Here is a 17,182-nt window from a genome sequence, read left to right on the forward strand (position 1 = left end):
ACAGACATTGCAGTCGTCATTCTGTCACCAAATCTCCTATTGTTTTTTTTTCCCCTGCACTTTGCTTCAAAAATGATGAAGGTGGTTTCTTCTTGTCATTCAACCGCCACGATCAAATTCGCTCCATAGAAGAGGAACCGTTTCCCGTGCGGGTTTAAAGTTTCATTTCTCTCCGAATCCATCAACTGCCCAATGCGACAAAATGCTGCCACCGTCATAGCCCCTCTCGCAGCCACGGGTAAAAAGGACTTCAGTCCGCTTCCTTTTCCAAGTCTCGGCCAGTTGAGACCCTGATTGTGTCCTAATCTCTAAGCAAAAAAGTGAAGCCGGGCGAGGAAGGGTTAACCGCAGACTGATGCTAACTGGCGCCCCGCCTGAACAGCAACCGGTTCATTCCCTGTATTCCTTAAGCATTTCATTAAAAGGAGATTCCTTCTTCTTTCATTCCTTGAATGGCCACCAGGGGATGGAATGAAAGGAGTGAAGATCTCGGTAGAAAGGCAGCTGGTCCCAGACCTCGGCTGGACCCAGTTCTGACCAGCTCTACACAGGAATGCCGGGGCTGCAGTCTGCGCGCTGTCCTAGCCCCTTTACTGCGCTGCCTTGATTTATAGGGATCATTTTAGCGGGATTATATCCGCAAGACCACCTGTCGTTGGGGAAACAAAAAGCGTGGACTTTCTCTCGCTCTCTCTCTCTTTCTCGGCAGGAGCAGAGGGGTAAGTTACGAAGCTGCAAAACGGGTGTTAACTGGGAAAAGGTTGGAAAAAAAAAGTGTTCTGTAGCCGTCGCTGCACCTCATGTTAAACAATAAAGATTAAGTGTAAGCCTTCCATCTCCAGAAACAATTTTAAACCAGTTTCCCCCTCCCGCAAGGTCTGGATAACGCGGAGAGAGTGTTGTGTCAGAAATCTTGTAACTCACCGATTATATAACTCAAGCTAATCATCTAATGTCTGACCGTGACACAAACGTTAGGAACCATGAACTCCAAACAGGCTGGCTTTCAGTGTGGGCTGGATGCTCGTCGTTGACTTAGACTTAAGCGAATGTTATTGCAGCAACAGACTTGACTAACTGTTGTTTTGCTGTATTTGTTCAATATGTGTTAGCGGCAGGTCTGTGCTCTATTTCAATGGAATATCTGTTGTACTTTATGCCTCACTTTAACCGTTGTCGTCCGACTTAGGACATAGTCAAGTCAGATCAATTTTGAATCTGTTTTCGAAGGCTCGGCTGAAGGAAGTTAGCGCTCAACTCCAGTCCTGACAGGACTTTACGTTCAGTAGAGTGTCGCATGTAATTCCACACGTTATCTGTCTGTGCTGACAAATTCCGTTTAGTATGCATGCAAGTGTCAGAGCGAAAGATGTATAGTTTTTAAATTGAGGCTATATGTAGTCGTGAAATGGGCTGTTAGTGATGTGATTTCAATGTGCTATTCTAGACACTGACAAGAATTAGAATTGCCAATTCCTCGCCTATAATCAACACATCGACGAGAAATGTTTAATTCCTTCCATCACATATTGCGAATTTTAAAAAAATAACAAATGGCCCGAAAAATACCGGAAAAGCATGATTGATGTCGGCTTCGCCTCTGCTTCCAACCGGTAACTGTCACAACTAAACTAGAATTTTAATCCTCTCCGTTTTAGTTAGTTCTTTAGCTTCAAATCCTGTTTTGTTTTTACGTAAATGCAGTGAGATATTGCCGTCTATTCGACGCGCGCTGTTCCTTGCTGTCTGCTCGATGTGCACAAGCCACGCAGATAAAACTTGGGTTACCTGATTTTGTTTAATGGTAAACTACGAAAGGCACAGAATCTCCAAGAATGGCGCATCCTTCCGAAACCTATGCATCTACACCAAATGCCGGCCCCACCGCGCTCCCTTAAAGCACCACGAGAATTCCTTCCTTGCCTATGTCTTTTTCTTGAGAAATTATGGCTGAATAATGACAGTATTTTTCTTGGTTCTTGGTATCATAGATGTAAAGAAAAAAACTGCTTTAAAATGGTTGCCTTTGAGAGAATATTGTTGAAGGAGTGTTTATGTTATCTGTTAACTCTGCTTCTGCGGTGTCATAGTATTCCTTATGGTGTTCAGATGGCTTCTGTTCTTGTTTGTATTAAGTACCAGCAGTGTACTACCCTTTTTCAAGAGGAAAAAGTTGCCGACTGCACGGAGAGAGTCCCTGGGCTTCTGAGGGTCTGGGATGCTTCAGTTCAATGACCCGTAGGGATCTCGGATCAATCGTCAGAGGTCTCGGCACTCCGGGTGAAGAGAAGCTACTCCGACTCTGTCGTCCGGGGAGTAAGATACAGCTCCCCAACTGAGTGCCAAGGTTAAATCCTCGCTGCCATCCCGGGGTAAGTCGGGCAGCCGCAGATAGATTTCGGAGGGGGCAGGCAGAAGCAGTGATGCCAACTGCCTTGCGTTTGTTTTGCGACAAGAGCACAGACGAGGCCAGGGCTTGAAATGTTCTGCGCAACTCCAGATAAGCCGAAAGAAATTGGAAGTGTTGAGATCCCCTTTGGATGGGTGCAGGGATCAGAGGCTGGATCAGGGTACGGGATTCAGGATGAATGGGAAGGAAGATGCTGCCTCTTTCCCCGAGGAAGACAACTGAACCCACTTGGCTAGAACCATTAAGAGTCTTGCTACTAGAAATTTACCCCAAGAACGGTGCCATCAGTGTGTTAGTATGTAAGGGAAAATTAGGCTTAACCTAAAGTAAAACGCGGGAAGTGCTTGCCCTGCATTGATTCTACCACAAATAAGCGGCGTTGACATTTTCTTCCTAGGGTTGTACGTTCAACTTGAGAGAGAGCGCTCAGTTTTACACAAAATAATGACCATTGCTACGTCTTGCATTTTTGCAATGGGAGATTTTACTCATAGGTCTCTAAACATGTCAGGAAAGTGATAGTGTAGTTAGGCCTACTGACGTTTCAGCATGCAAATTTTGACACTGAAGCAGCCTATAGTACATATGATAATGCTTCCACGAATGCCAGTTGCGGCTGTAAGCAATCATATCTAGCTCTCAAGTAAAATGAAGGAACATATTTTTGCTTGCAAATAATGCATAATGTCTTCTTCAGTTCTGATCTTCCTGCATGGGATCCCCCTCACAGCTCCCCCCCCCTCCTTTCCCTCCTTCCCCCTCCCCGTTCCCTCCTCCACGACCCCGCCCCGTCTTCCTCCTATTTTCTCCCTTTCCCCACTCTCTTGGTGTTTCATTATCTTTGCATCTCATTTATAACAGTCTACTTGACCACCAAAGCTCTAACGGTGTAAGGCTGCCTTTAAAAAGAACACGTGCTTGTTTCTCCTACTGTCCAAGTGCCCACAGACTGATTTGGTGTAATAGCTGGCTTTGTCCAGAAGTGCCTACTGTGCTTATATGCTCCTTAATTTGAGGCAAAGCATTTCTTTAATTTATGAGATTTATTCCATTAAAAAGTGTTTAAATTTTTACTATAAATGAGCATTGATTTCCTTGTTGCAGAAATGCCATGCAATATATGGTTTGGGTTCATTTGGCTTTCAGGTAGAAATGGTACTCAATCACACCCATTCTTAAAACAGATTTTTGCAAGGTAGTTCTAAAATCAGTTGTATTTCACTGCCTGTAAAACCTGCTGAAAGCCAATACAATTGGTCAGTAACTAATATTGTCAAATGTGATACGTAAGTTTGATTAATACAGGTGAAGTTGGAATCTCCCCAAAAACAGGACCTGTTTTTTTTTCATTTGCAAGTTACCTGAATTCAAAAAATTAGAAATGACTTTTAATAGATGCAAAGACCATTTGTGCCACTGGTAGATAAGGTTTATTCTTTAGTAAACTGAAGTTGTTCAAAAGCTTTAAAATGTTTTTACTGTCATCATAATTCCAGTGGAAGTCATTTGAAAATTCATGTCCGGGTCCTGGGTGTTGCTGGTCAAGAGATCGTTTGTTACCCATCCTCAGTTGCTGAACTATCTTCATGAACCATTGCAGTCCTTCTGGTGAAGGAATTCTCACTCTGTTGTTAGCAGGAGATCCATGATTTTGACCCAGCAATGACAATTGATCAATGATCTGTATTTAAGATGATGTGTGAAGAGGGGAACTTGCAGGTTGTGATGCTGCTCTGTATCTTCTTCCCATTTCTTCATTGTGGTGAAAGTTAACAGTGTTGTCAGTGTGTAACTAGAGTGTATTTTATAAATGGTAGACACTGCAACCATTGTGTGTTGGTGATGGAGGAAATGACTACTTAGGATGTTGCAGTGGTTGCAAATCAAGCAGGTTGCCTTCCTAGGATGGCAGTGCGACCCTCCTGAGAGTTATTGAGGCTGCACTCATCCAGGCAAGTGAAGTGTATTCCATTGCACTCCTGAGCTATGCCTTGTACATTGTGGAAAAGCTTTGTGGTGTCAGGAGATTGGTCAAGTATGCAGAATACCCAGCCTCTGACTTCCTTATATTGCCAGTGCTGTTAATTTGTTTGGTCCACCTGAGTTTCTAGAGAGTGCTGATGTTTTGGCTGTGGAGGTGAGGGACTTTGAATGTCAAGGGAAGATGTTTAGGACCATGTACTACCCCGAAGAACTCCTGCAGTGATGAAGTGGGCTAGGCTGATTGACCTTCAATAACCAGAGACTCCTGTTGCATGCAGTAAGACTCCAACCACTGGAATGTGTTCCTGTGCCTATTTACAGTATTTTCACAAAGGTTTCTTAATGTCATACTCAGTCAAGAATTACCTTGAGTTGGGATTAGTCTCCTTTGTCTCACCTTTGGAATCTATGTTCATCTTTGGGATTAAAACTGTGATATGTGGAATGGAGTGGTGCTGGTGAAACACAAGCAGGTACGATTGAATAGGTAAGTTAGCTTGATTCTTAGACCTTACAGATCCACAAATTCTTAGACCTTACAGATTAGTGGACTGGCTGATGTTTTGAGAGCTACAGTTTTAAAACTTAAAGATTACAGAAACACTTTGCAAATCTGTGTTTGAACATTTGCTCATGTCTTTCACTTTGACATATTGAACTTTATCTGCACTCAGGGTGAGTAGGTACCCCATAGTGACAACTGAAGAGGTCCTCATTATAGAGATTCATTCTATTACAGATCTTTTGCACCCAACTCCCAATTGATACTATAAGTGCTAAGATACATGAACTAAATGTGTGTAGTAAAAGTCAGATTTCTCACAATAATAAAGGCAAATTTGTCTCTTGACACATGATGTTACCTTTGACATATATCAGCACATTGGCAGTTAATAATTTGCTATTTCTCAGATTATATGAAAGTAGTCATACATCAAAATTAAAAGCTGTGTTTTTCTATATAGTTTGACAACTTGGCATTGGGGTTGTGAGGAAGGAAAAGGTCTGACGGTCTGTCAACATTCTGCTAAATTCTTTTGGCCAGAACATGATGGCTAAATATTCTAGGAAATGAAAGGCAATGTGATGTATTTCATTAACTCCAGAATTAAAGGCTGTTCATCAGGAATAAGCTGCCAAATCTGTTTATATTTGTCTCTACTGAAAGGAGTATATACTCGTACGTGATGAAAACATGCCCTTCAGCCAACTCATCCATGCCCATCCAAGCCTGCCCATTTTGTCCAGGTTTGACACTTATCACTCTAACCCTTTCTTATTTAAATGTGACTGTTCAAATATGTTAAAAATATCATAATTGTATCTGCCTCAACCACTTCCCTTGAAAGCTCTTTACATATCTGTATCACACTGTGTGTATATATACCATCCCCTATATGATTAATATAGATACTTCTAGGCAGTGAGTAGATGCAGATGATGATTTTCAACCTAGAAATTGTACATGAAACAAACTGGAACAATGTGGGGCTGAAGGACCATTTTATGTCATTGTACATGATTGTTGCCAGTGACATAATAAATGTGACTTACAATGCATTAGAAATTCAGTGTGTCCAATGACCAGAGTGAAATAAGGTAAGGTGTTTTTTTAGATTTCTGTACACCCCCTTCCTTATCATCTCTGTTCTGACCTTCACCAATCTTACAGCTGGTAGGTATAGTAATACATCAGTACTGTACTTCCGCCAAGAAACAAAGGGGTAATCGTAAAATGTGATTAAGCTATTCATCTATGAAGAATGTACAAACAAGCCTTGCCCCATCCTTGAGAATTATTCTCAGGTGCAAATCACTAGCCAGTAGCAAATGCTGGGAACAAAATACAAAACATTAATTTTACAAAAGGTCTCTGATTTGAAATGTTGGTTTGGTTTCATTTTCTACAGATGCTGTCTGACATGCAAAATATTTCTAGCTTTTTGTATTTAGATTCAGAGTCATAGAACAGTACAGTATAGAAACAGGCCCAGCTGGTTGTTCTGAACCATTAATCTGCCTAGTCCCATTTACCTGCTCCCAGACCATAGCACTCCATACCCTTCCCATCCATGTACCTATCCAGATTTTTCTTAAATGTTGAAAATAACCTATATCTACCACTTCCACTGGCAGCTCGTTCCACACTCTCAGCACCCCTGAGTGAAGAAGATCCCCCTCATGTTGCCCTTAACAAGTTTCACCTGTCACCCTGAACCCATGACCTCTGGTTGTAGTCCTACCCAACCTCAGTGGAAAAAGCCTGTTTGAATTTACCCTATCTACACCCCTCATAATTTTGAACACCTCTATCAAAACTCTCCTCAGTGTTCTATGCTCTAGGGAATAAAGTCCTAACCTATTCAACCTTTCCCTATCACTCAGGTCCTCAAGTCCCAGCAACATCTTTATAAACTTTCTTTCCACTTTTCCAATCTTATTTACATCTTTTGTGGGTAGATGGCTAAAGCTGCACATAATTAGGCCTCACCAAATCTTAGACAATTTCATCATAACATCCCAGCTCCTGTGTTCAACACATTGATTTAGGAAAGCCAATGTGCCAAAACCTTTCTTTACAACCCTATCTACCTGTGACACCACTTTCAAGGAATTATGGATCAGTATTCCCAGATCTTCTGTTCTATAGATTCCTGAATGCTCACTGGCATCTGACAAGTTTGATGTTCATCAATTAACACTAGGTCACCTGAAAGTTTTGAACCTATCTCTTAAAATGTGCCTTGGTACAGTGATGGTTCTGTGTGTAGACCGGCAGCCCAAGTTAGGAAAGTTGATCATGAGGTTAATCATTACTGCTATAGCAGGAATGTTACCATCCAGGTAATTAAAAAAACAAGAACCAGTGTGTTGAAGGAAACATGCAGAATCTGTGAGAGGAAAGAAATCATCGATGTTCTGGGTCAATATACTGCAACGTGTAACATTTCAACCAAAACATTAATAATTTATTTCCTTCCACAGACGCTGCTCTAGCCTTTGAGATCCTCAAGCTTGTTGCTTGTTGCTCCAAATTCCAGCATCTGTATTCTCATGTTTTTCAATTAAGTGAATGTCTCTGCAACAGTTACCATAAAACCAATGGATTGCTGGGAAAGTTTGTCTGAGTCTTCAAGTGGGATTCTCTGCCAGTCCTACTGCTTCTAGCCAGTTTTGTAATCTGGACTCATTGTGGTTCTCTGATAGCTGCCACTGTTCAGGGCCAATCTGGAATTGCTAGTAATCTCGCCATCCCAGCAATGGGTAACATAAAAAAATCCCGATTAGGTTTGCAGCCTGCTGGTCTGTCTGGAACCAATTAAGTTGATCCATGTCTTCACCTTTAAACAATGGCAGAATTTCTGGAGAGTCCAAATGTGAGGTTCACAAGTATGAAGTAATTTAGGAGAAGCATCTTTCTTAGCAAAGGCAAGTTGAGATTAATTGCATTGATGTATTGAGCTAAAGACTCATAGCCTAACCTACTCATGCGAAGTGAGATAATCCCTTCTGCCTACATTTAGCCCATAAGCCTCTAAACCTCCCCTGTTCATGCACAATCTCAATGGCTTTCAAATGATGTTAATATGTCCACCTTAGCCGCTCTTTATAGCAGTTCACTCCAAACCTGCACCATAATTTCCACAAAGAAGCTGCAACAGCACTCAGCCAGCTGAACGACCTCACTCCTATATGTCTTCTCATTACAATCTGAATGTCTGCCAACAATAATTACGTCATCGTCAAATTTATAAATGGCGTTTGAGTTCTGCCTAGACATTCAATCATGGGTGTAGAGAGAGTAGAACAGTGGGCTAAGCCCACACCATTGAAATCAGCAAGGAGCAAATGTTCCTCTGATCCATACAGACTGGTCTTCCGATGAGGAAGTCATGGATTTAGTTGCAGAGGGAGGTACAGAGACCACATTTTGGAGGCTGTTGATTAGAAATGGGGGTTGATTGTGTTGGACACTGAGCTGTAGTGAATAAACAGCAGCCTGTTGTAGCTATTACCACTGTCCAGAAGACCCAAGGCCGAGTGAAGGACAAGTAAGACTGCATCCACTATAGACCTCTGTGATGATAGGCAAATTGCATTGGATCCAGGTCCTTGCTTGGGCAGGAGTTAGTTCTAGCCATGACCAATTTCTCAAAGTACTTCATCACAGTAGATGTGAGTGCCACTTCTGGATAGACATTGTTGCAGCTCACCCTCTTCTTCTTGGGCTCTGGTATGATTGTCGCCCTTTGAAGCTGGTAGAAACCTTCAAATGCAGCAGTGAGATTGAAGATGGCCTTGAACACTCATGACAGTTTGTTGGCACAGGTTATAGAGCCTTACCAGGTACATCTTCGAGGCTGTTGTCTTGCAAGAGTTCACATTTTTGAAGCATTCTGATGTCAGCCCGAGACAGAGATCATAGGGTCTCCAGATGCTGCAGTGATTTGCACAGATGTAGTTTTATTCCTCTTTTCAAAGTGTGCATAAAGGTATTGAGCTCATTTGGGAGTAAAACATCACAGCCATTCATGATGTTAGGCTTTGCTTTGTAGGGAGTAATGCCCTGCAAACCCTGCCAGAGCTGACGTGCATCCAATTCCATCCCTAACAACAACCAGGATTGTTTTTTCACTTAACTTGGGAGGCAGCTCATGCAGAGAATGGATATGGGTTTTCAGCATTTAGGTAGAAGGGACTATATGTTGTCAAATTTAGAGTTGCTCTATGCAGTTCGTTAATGCTCTGAATACCATTTCGAAAATGCCTTGCTGATACAAGCATAGTTCTGTGCACCAATAGCCTGAGAATTTCTGTCTTTGTTAAGTGGAGCCAGGCAAAACGATCAACTGTGAAAATGGAAAAAGCCCAGAGATCTTAGCACATCCAGTTTCTGATATGGAAATGCTGGGTTCCATTTATTTCTTGTTATTATATTCACCAGTAACGTGCTGAATGTGGGAGGGTGCTAATCGAAAAACAAAATTTCCCATTCTTCCAACGTGTGGTGTACTCAGAGTGTTGAAGCTGCTCTCTCGCATTTAATTTTAAGGATAAAGCTGGCAGTATTGGGTGAACAATTATTTCAGGCTTTAACTGGGATGTGGAATTCACTAGTCATCACAACCATGACACAGCAGCTCACCACACTTCACTGAAGTCAGCAGAATTCTTAATGCTTACATTTTAGACACAGAAGTATCTAATTAAATCACTTCCCTTTATCTTATCAGTTACAATGCATACTCATATTCATGCTATGTCTAACACTGACAGAGTTCCGTTTGTCCTTTTTCAGAAGATCAGGATTCTGGTTGCATTATCAAAATTGGCTCCACTTTCAGCTTTAGCAAATGGCATGTTCTTTAGCCAGAAGCAATTCAGCCACTTGGTGTTGAAATAAAACTTTTTAAATCCCAAATTGTGTGCATTGTCACTACTTCTGAAATAATTTGGATTTACAGTAGATCGTCCCTCTATTGTTGTCAAGTAAATGTGAATGGAAAAACAGGAGGGGTCCAAAAACTGATCTCTGGGGAGCATCCTGATACAGAAGCAGGAAAATAATTCAATTCAGGACATTGTCTGCCATGAATGAGTAGATTAGAAAGAAACCATGTGACAGTAGTCCTCAGGTAAAAGAAAGCTGTATTTCTTCTATCTTAGGGTAGTGTAGAAGGTGTTTGGCATGCTGGCCTTCAGTAAGCCATTGAGTATTGAAGTCGTAAGTAGTGTTGCATTTATATAAGATGTTAATGAAGCCACCCTTGGAGTATTGTTTGCAGTTTTGGTACCCTTTTATATAGCAAGAATGTTACTAAAGTAGATTTACAAGAATTTGGTTTAGACCAAGCAGCTCTAATTTGCAAGGAGAGGTTATGTGGACAAGTACTTTATTCCCTGGAACATAACAGATTGAAAGGTGACCTTATAGAGGTACATAAAATCATGAGGGCCATAGACAGGGTGAAAGCTCACAGTCTTTTCTTCTCCCCAGAGTGAAAACACAGTATTTGTTCCCAGGGAGGGGGCTGGATGCTGAAAACAAGAGAACTTATGTTTAAGATCAGAGTCCATCAAGAGCAGCTTCTTCATACAAAAGTAACATTTAGAATGAGCTTCCAGAAATAATGTTTGAGCTGGGCACATTAACAGCATATAAGAGCCATCTAGATAACTAAATGTAATGCACACAAAGTGCTGGAGGAGCTCAGCAGGTCAGGCATCATGAATGGATGGGAATAAACAGTCAACGTTTCAAGTCAGGATGAGGTCCTGAGGAAGGGTCTCTGCTCAAAACATAAACTGTTTATTCCCATCCATAGAAGATGCCTGATCTGTTAAGCTCCCCCTGCATATTGTACGCATTGCTCCAGATTTCCAGCATCTGCAGTACCTCATGTGGATAGGAGAGGGTTATAGGCCAAACAAGGGCAGATGGGACTAGCTCACTGGGCAACACTGCTGGCATGGACTGGATGGGCTGAAGGCCTGTTTCCATGCTTTGTGACTGCATCACCAATATTGCTGAATTAACCTTTTCCAACTAATTTTGTTGGCCCATTTCTCACTGCAACACTATACTGACCCTTGCTGGCCTGCACCTCAGGTAGACCCCCCCCACCACCCATCCAAATAGCGAATGGAAGAGGAGGGTGGTGGCATCAAACAACTTTAAGGTGGGGTAGTTCACCATTGAGAAATGCAAATGATATCAGTTATCTTTATTTTAGGCTGTTCTAAATGTATTGTAGTGTAGCATCTTGTCCAAGAAATGATGAACAAATATGGCAGTAGATTTCATGTTTAGCTGGTGATACCACCATTGAAATAGAAATTCTTGTGAGTTTCTATTGGTGTAAAAGATGAACCTGTTATTGTATCCAGTCAAAGCAATCCTGGAAGATGGGAACAAGATAAACAGAAGGCTGGTAGTGGAACTTCAAAAAAAAGGATTGGCAGTAGAGATGAGCTTGAGTATGGGGGGGGGGGGGGGGGCAACATTATGTGCATGAAAGTTGGAGAATAAAGCAGATTAGGATGTGGGACAATGCCCTGTAAGACCAAAGGACTGTAGGGTATGTGGTTGGAGAATGAAGTTTGAGTGGGGAGGTGGAATGGTGACAGATTTGAACGGAAGGCCTTTCCTAGAGAAGAGGAAAATGGGAACATAATCCAAGGCCCACAGTTTCTGTACTGGCCATTATAGCATATTATAACTTTAGGAATCATTTTAGGCCACACCTGGAATTTGTTTGCATTTCTGGTCACCATATCACCAGAAGGGTGTGCTGAGGAAATTCATCAGGATGTTGCCTGGCTTGAAACTTTTCAGTTATGCGGAGAGATTGGAGAGGCTGGTTTGTTTTCACTATGTTGGAGGAGGCTAGTAAGACAACAGATTTAAAAAGTTATGTGGGGCATTGGCAGTAAGAATCATAGATATAATGTGCGAGGTATGAGGTTTATAGAGGAATTGAGGCTGAAGTGTTTCCAGAAAGAGAGTAGATGGAATCTGGAATGCACTGCATGAGAAAGTGGTGGAGGCTGATTCCTTCACAACTTTTGATAAAAAATACTGGACAGTAGTTGATTCGGCAATGTGCGGAAGTCTACTTATCTAATGTATTAAGTGGTATTGTTAGCCAATGGATGGTACAGACATGATGGGTCAAAGGGCATATTTCTGTGTTTTATGATGATTAATGGCCTTTATTTCATCACCCATTTCCAGTACTTGGCCTGTACTTTCTAAGCCATGGTATTTTAAGTTCTCATCCAAATACTTCAGGTTTTCATTGTGATCAACAATAAGTGCTACTGTACAACAATAGATTGGTAAGCCCAAGCCAGCTATGATCCAGCAAATCTGGCACAGACTCAGGATCAAATGCAGGACTTCTGTGTTATGTCCAGGAGTGCACTCACTAATCGAGTCACTGATTTTATTCCAGCATCTCCTGCTGTGCTCCATTACTGAAGCAGTGGGGGTTGTCATTATCTATTTGAGATCAATCTTTGAGAGCACTTTGAGACAACAATCACACTGCACATCATCTGAAGATGCAACACAAAGATCTGCAGCATCATTACTGGAGGGCTGCACTGAAAAAAAAATAACAGGGAAGAAGGCAGCATACATGTGAATGTCGGGACAAACAACATTGATGGAGATGTATTGCACTATCCTTCAAGACTGACACATTCCTTCAAACCTGAATTGGATAAATGGGAAACCAAAGCACCATGCAATAGTCTCCACTGTACAGAATCATTTTAATTAAATAAAGGACATCATAACCTGAATAACCCCAAATAAAGCAGTGTCTAATTCTATGGCAGTTCTGTGACAATATCTCTGTCATTCTTCCACGAAATAGCTTCATTGTCATAGATATTCATTCTTCCCTGAAATAGATGCATTGTTATAGACTTTAGCTAGTTCTTTTCTATGAAACATAATTGACTTTCACTGATCTTTCCTGCAGACTTTATTCCCCCACTGCCCATCTCCCACAGGACTTTGTAAACTACCTTTGCCATTTTCCTACTTCAGTCAGCTGGATGAGAGCACAAAAAAGAAGATGAGAAGCAGTCATAGCAAAAAAAAAGTATAAAGCCACAGTTCACGGGTGAAACAAAGTAGTAAAAACTGGAGGACTTTGATCTCTGCTTTGTTTTAGACTGTAGCACGATAGGTTCATGTTTTGTTAAAGACAGATCATTCAGTGCACTAAAATTTATTCATACCTGTAACTGAATATTTTAAGAAATGAACAGTTCAAAGACTGTAAGTTGGATCTGTTTGATCTCATCAGTTGATGCCAATGTCCACAAGGAAAGATCCTATTCCTGCTGAAGAAGCACTAGATGGCGTAGTTGGTTAAAGCACCAGTATCAGATGTAGTGCTCTCAATCTCCAGGGACTCTGGCCCACTGCTCCAGCATCAAGCCACAGTATCATCCTCTTTAAGAGGCTCAAACACAATCTTTGGTGGCTCTGATGTTATTCAGTCAAATGCTATTAAATTTCACAACAAACTCTTTTTGCAGAGCCTTATCTAACATTTTTTTAAGTTAATACTCATGACTATAAAGGAATTTCCAAATGACCAAATGTGGATGTTCCAAATTTAGTGCCTTCACACATGATTAATCATCAAATAGTATTTCTAATTTCTACATTTCACTGTGTTAATCATAATTCTCAGGTCTCTGAACAGAAATACTGATTTTTGAGGATTTGTATTTGTGCCTGCTTTCCTACTGTTGCTAATCTCTTTAGCAGCCTAACAATATGCACATTTGGATTTTCACTATGCTATCATTATCTTCTGTGAGAATGAACATAATAAAAACAAATTTGTTCTTTTTCAATTGCTGTCTCTCCAGTGATCTCTCACACTAATTACTGACTTGCCTTTGTTTCAATCATTATCTTTTGTTTTATTCTTGTCTCCATTTTCTGCTCTCAACTTGAGTACGATATGCTTAATTTCAACTCTAAATCACTATCTGATGGTCTTTTTTTCTGCTGATTCCTTCTCTTTAGAGAACAGGCTCGAGATTGGAGCTTCCAACTCCTGATAGCCACAAAATAGAGCACAGTGACTCTTCAAACATGGAAGTATTGGGATGGGGAGAGATTGATTACTACTAAGATGGAGGGGAGCAGAGGCAGGGGTGGGCTGTGGAGGTGGGGAGCAGAATACTAAAGCTTTAATTGGAACAACCCATGAGATTAAATTAACCTCCACTGGGAATTCAGTTCTTGAGATTAGAAATTCCTTATTGAGGCTCTGAAAAATTAAGATTATTTTTCTTCCTTGTCTGCCTGAAAGCTTTTATATAATATTTAAGAAACTGACTACAATGCACCAATGAAATTAACAAGTGAACTTTTGAAGTAATTCACAATTTAATATTGGGTTTATCACTTGCGTTTTTGTATATTGTTACAAATCATTTTACATTGCATTTTATTATCTTTAAATGTGTAAAGGTGTTTTGATACAATTATATATAAAGTCATTAACTTCTAAAATGTCATCTGATTACTCTAGCGCATAACAAAGATTATATTTAATGTGAGTAGGCTTGAGCGGAACGGGAAAATAATTTGTGTAAGATAACTGTGATATCAGAGTTGTGCGAGACATTGGTGACATTGTATTGGAATATTGTGTTCATTTCTGGTCATCCTACAATGGGAAAAAAAGACTTTTAGCTGGAACGAGTGCAGATTTTGACGAGACTGAGTTACGTGGAGAGGCTAAGCAAGCTAGGTTTTTATTCATTGGTGATATTACAGAAACATATGAAATTATGATGGGCAATTATAGGGTGAACATCCTTTTCTCAAGATAGAGGGCACAGCTTTAAGAGGAGAGGAGAATGATCTAATAGGGACCTCAAAGGCAACTTTTCACCCAGAGGATGATGTAAACATGGAATGGGCTGCAAGAGGAAATGGTTGAGAGAAGTATATTTAATCAACGCATGACCAAATAAATGGATAGGAGAGGTTTGAAGAGACATGGTCCAAAGGCAGGGACTAACTTCGAGACATGTTTGCCAAAGCTCCTGTTTGTTTGCTGTATGATTTTATTACTCTACAACTACTTTGGGTGTGTTTCTTTCAGATCAAGTAGATTTTAAAAAGATAAACATAATTGCATATATATTTTGATGTTAATCTGCTTTTGGTAATGCTCTTTGAATGAATCATAATATTTTGGGAAGCTTTGCACTGGCGAACGAGGTGCTAAGGTGACAAGAAAATACTGCCAGAAAGTAAGGTGTTAAAGTTCCCTGCGCTTGCTAAGACTGAAAAAGCAGCAAGTTGGCTCCAGTCTGGATTGAGTTTGTTTTCAAAGTTCCAAAAAAGTTGAAGGGAAATTTACTATCAAAGTACATCCTGTATATGTCAACACACACTACCTTGAGATTAATTTTCTTGCAGGCATTCATCGTAAAGCAAGGAAATGCAATAGAATCAATAAAAAAGTGCACACACACACACACACACAAAGACTGACAAACAATCACTGTGCAAAAGAACACAAACTGAGCAAATACAGTAAAAAATAATAATAAATAATACTGAGAACATGAGTTTCCAATGTACAACACAAGTTTTTTTTAAGGATTATTGGAATTTATTACCAGCCCCGTTCTGTCCATGTTTGAAGATCAGAGGCTGAAATTGCATAGAGTATTCTCCATCTGGTATTAGGGAAGAAGGAGCATGAAAAAGAGGGAGAAGCATCACCTCGGGCTAACAGTGGGAGGTGAAAGCTGATACCAGCTGGAGAAGCTGCTTTGGATTGATCACCCACAGTAGGGCTGCCACTGGTGTGAAAGGTCACTTTCACCACTGCAATCGGCAGGAGTGATACTCTGACACCAGTGTTAACCTTAGTCAGCGCGATCAATCCAAAGTGCTACTCTCACACCAGCCCCTCACCATTATTCACTGGTTGCAGTCTCAAGTCTCCTGTGTCTGGAGGCAAGAGTTGCCTTTGCAAAAAGAAAAGGCATTGTAGTGCTTACGGAACTGAAAGCACAGATTGGCACACTTGTACTGAAGCTGCAATTTAATGTGGGCATTCCAGGAGAGGAAAAGTGACTGGAGACAAGTCATCCTGGATACCTGGAATGTTTTACACCTCATTTAATGCAGCCTTTAATGAAAAAAAAATGAAACACTGTATGGGAAGATCATTTTCGAGCAGTCAAACTGTCAAACAAAAAAACATTGCAAGTGATGCAATTATTTAATCTAATTTTATTCGATTTAAAGCTGCATGTAAGAATTTTAATGAGGCAGTCTGTAAAGCTTAAAGGGATAATTAGTGATGTCAACACTTTAAGATCCTTATCAGGTACACAGAAGATAAAACAGTGCAGATAACCGATGTCAGGGCAATAATGCTTATGGTGTTTTTGTTGCAATGATTGTTTTAGAAGTTGCAATGCCACACAAGGGAAGGGTAGGGAAAAAAATAAAACAAAAAGAGACATCAGCTACTGAAGTCAAACAGAGCCAAGTTGCAATAGCATTATTCAGTAATCTGCCTCTGGTATTCATTCCCGTGGACTTCCTGAGCAAACTACAACTTGGAGTGCATTTGGCACTAATGAGAGCGTTGACCTGCTAGACAATTGTCAGGATCCCCAATGTTTGTCTCTGAAACAACAACAGAAAAAGTAGCAATTTCAAATCATTTATTCAGTTGTTAGTTATGGAATTTTAATACTGCATATAATAGTTTGTAGAATCTACAGTGGGAACTCTGTAGTCGACCTCTATCCTGCAATCGTTCAACGTGATACAATATTGAGTACACTGTTGTTTGTCTTTGCAGTCTATGACATTGTGCAGACTGAGCTGGCAACATGATGTGTGGCACAGTACTGTAGGAGGGAAACTGACCCTTATATGGTTCGTGTAGGTGCTGGGCTAAGACTGAGAGCTAACTGAAAAAGAAGGCAGTGAACGTAGCATTGATTAGGCAGCTGAAGAAATCATTAAAATTGACAGCTTAGATCACCTAAATATACTGATAGGTCAAATCTGCAATTGAACTTCTTCACATGTAATCGAGACTAGCTGATTGCCCATGGGTTTAAGTCAACAGCTAACCCACCCTTCCCCCTATTTCCAGCTGCACCATTGGATGAGGTGAAATTCCTGCCAAACTCCTCAGCAATCAGGGAGCTCACATGGCGTATTTCTCTTTTCTGTGCTGTTGATGTCAGAGCTAAAGGCATGCATCTCACTCTCCT

The 17,182-nt window shown here is 40.8% G+C and overlaps 1 protein-coding gene across 1 annotated transcript in view; it reads left to right on the plus strand.

The window, feature by feature from the left end:
• The first annotated feature begins 487 nt into the window (after positions 1 to 487).
• Positions 488 to 17,182, plus strand: part of LOC140735884 (cadherin-22-like) — a 1,045,938-nt gene continuing 1,029,243 nt past the window's right edge. Inside the window, exon 1 of the mRNA XM_073061457.1 lies at positions 488 to 719. The gene's annotated coding sequence lies outside the window, so the exon portion shown is untranslated. The remainder of the gene's footprint in view (positions 720 to 17,182) is intronic.

This window comes from Hemitrygon akajei, chromosome 11, assembly GCF_048418815.1.
Source record: "Hemitrygon akajei chromosome 11, sHemAka1.3, whole genome shotgun sequence".
In the NCBI taxonomy this organism is placed as follows: Eukaryota; Metazoa; Chordata; class Chondrichthyes; order Myliobatiformes; family Dasyatidae; genus Hemitrygon; species Hemitrygon akajei.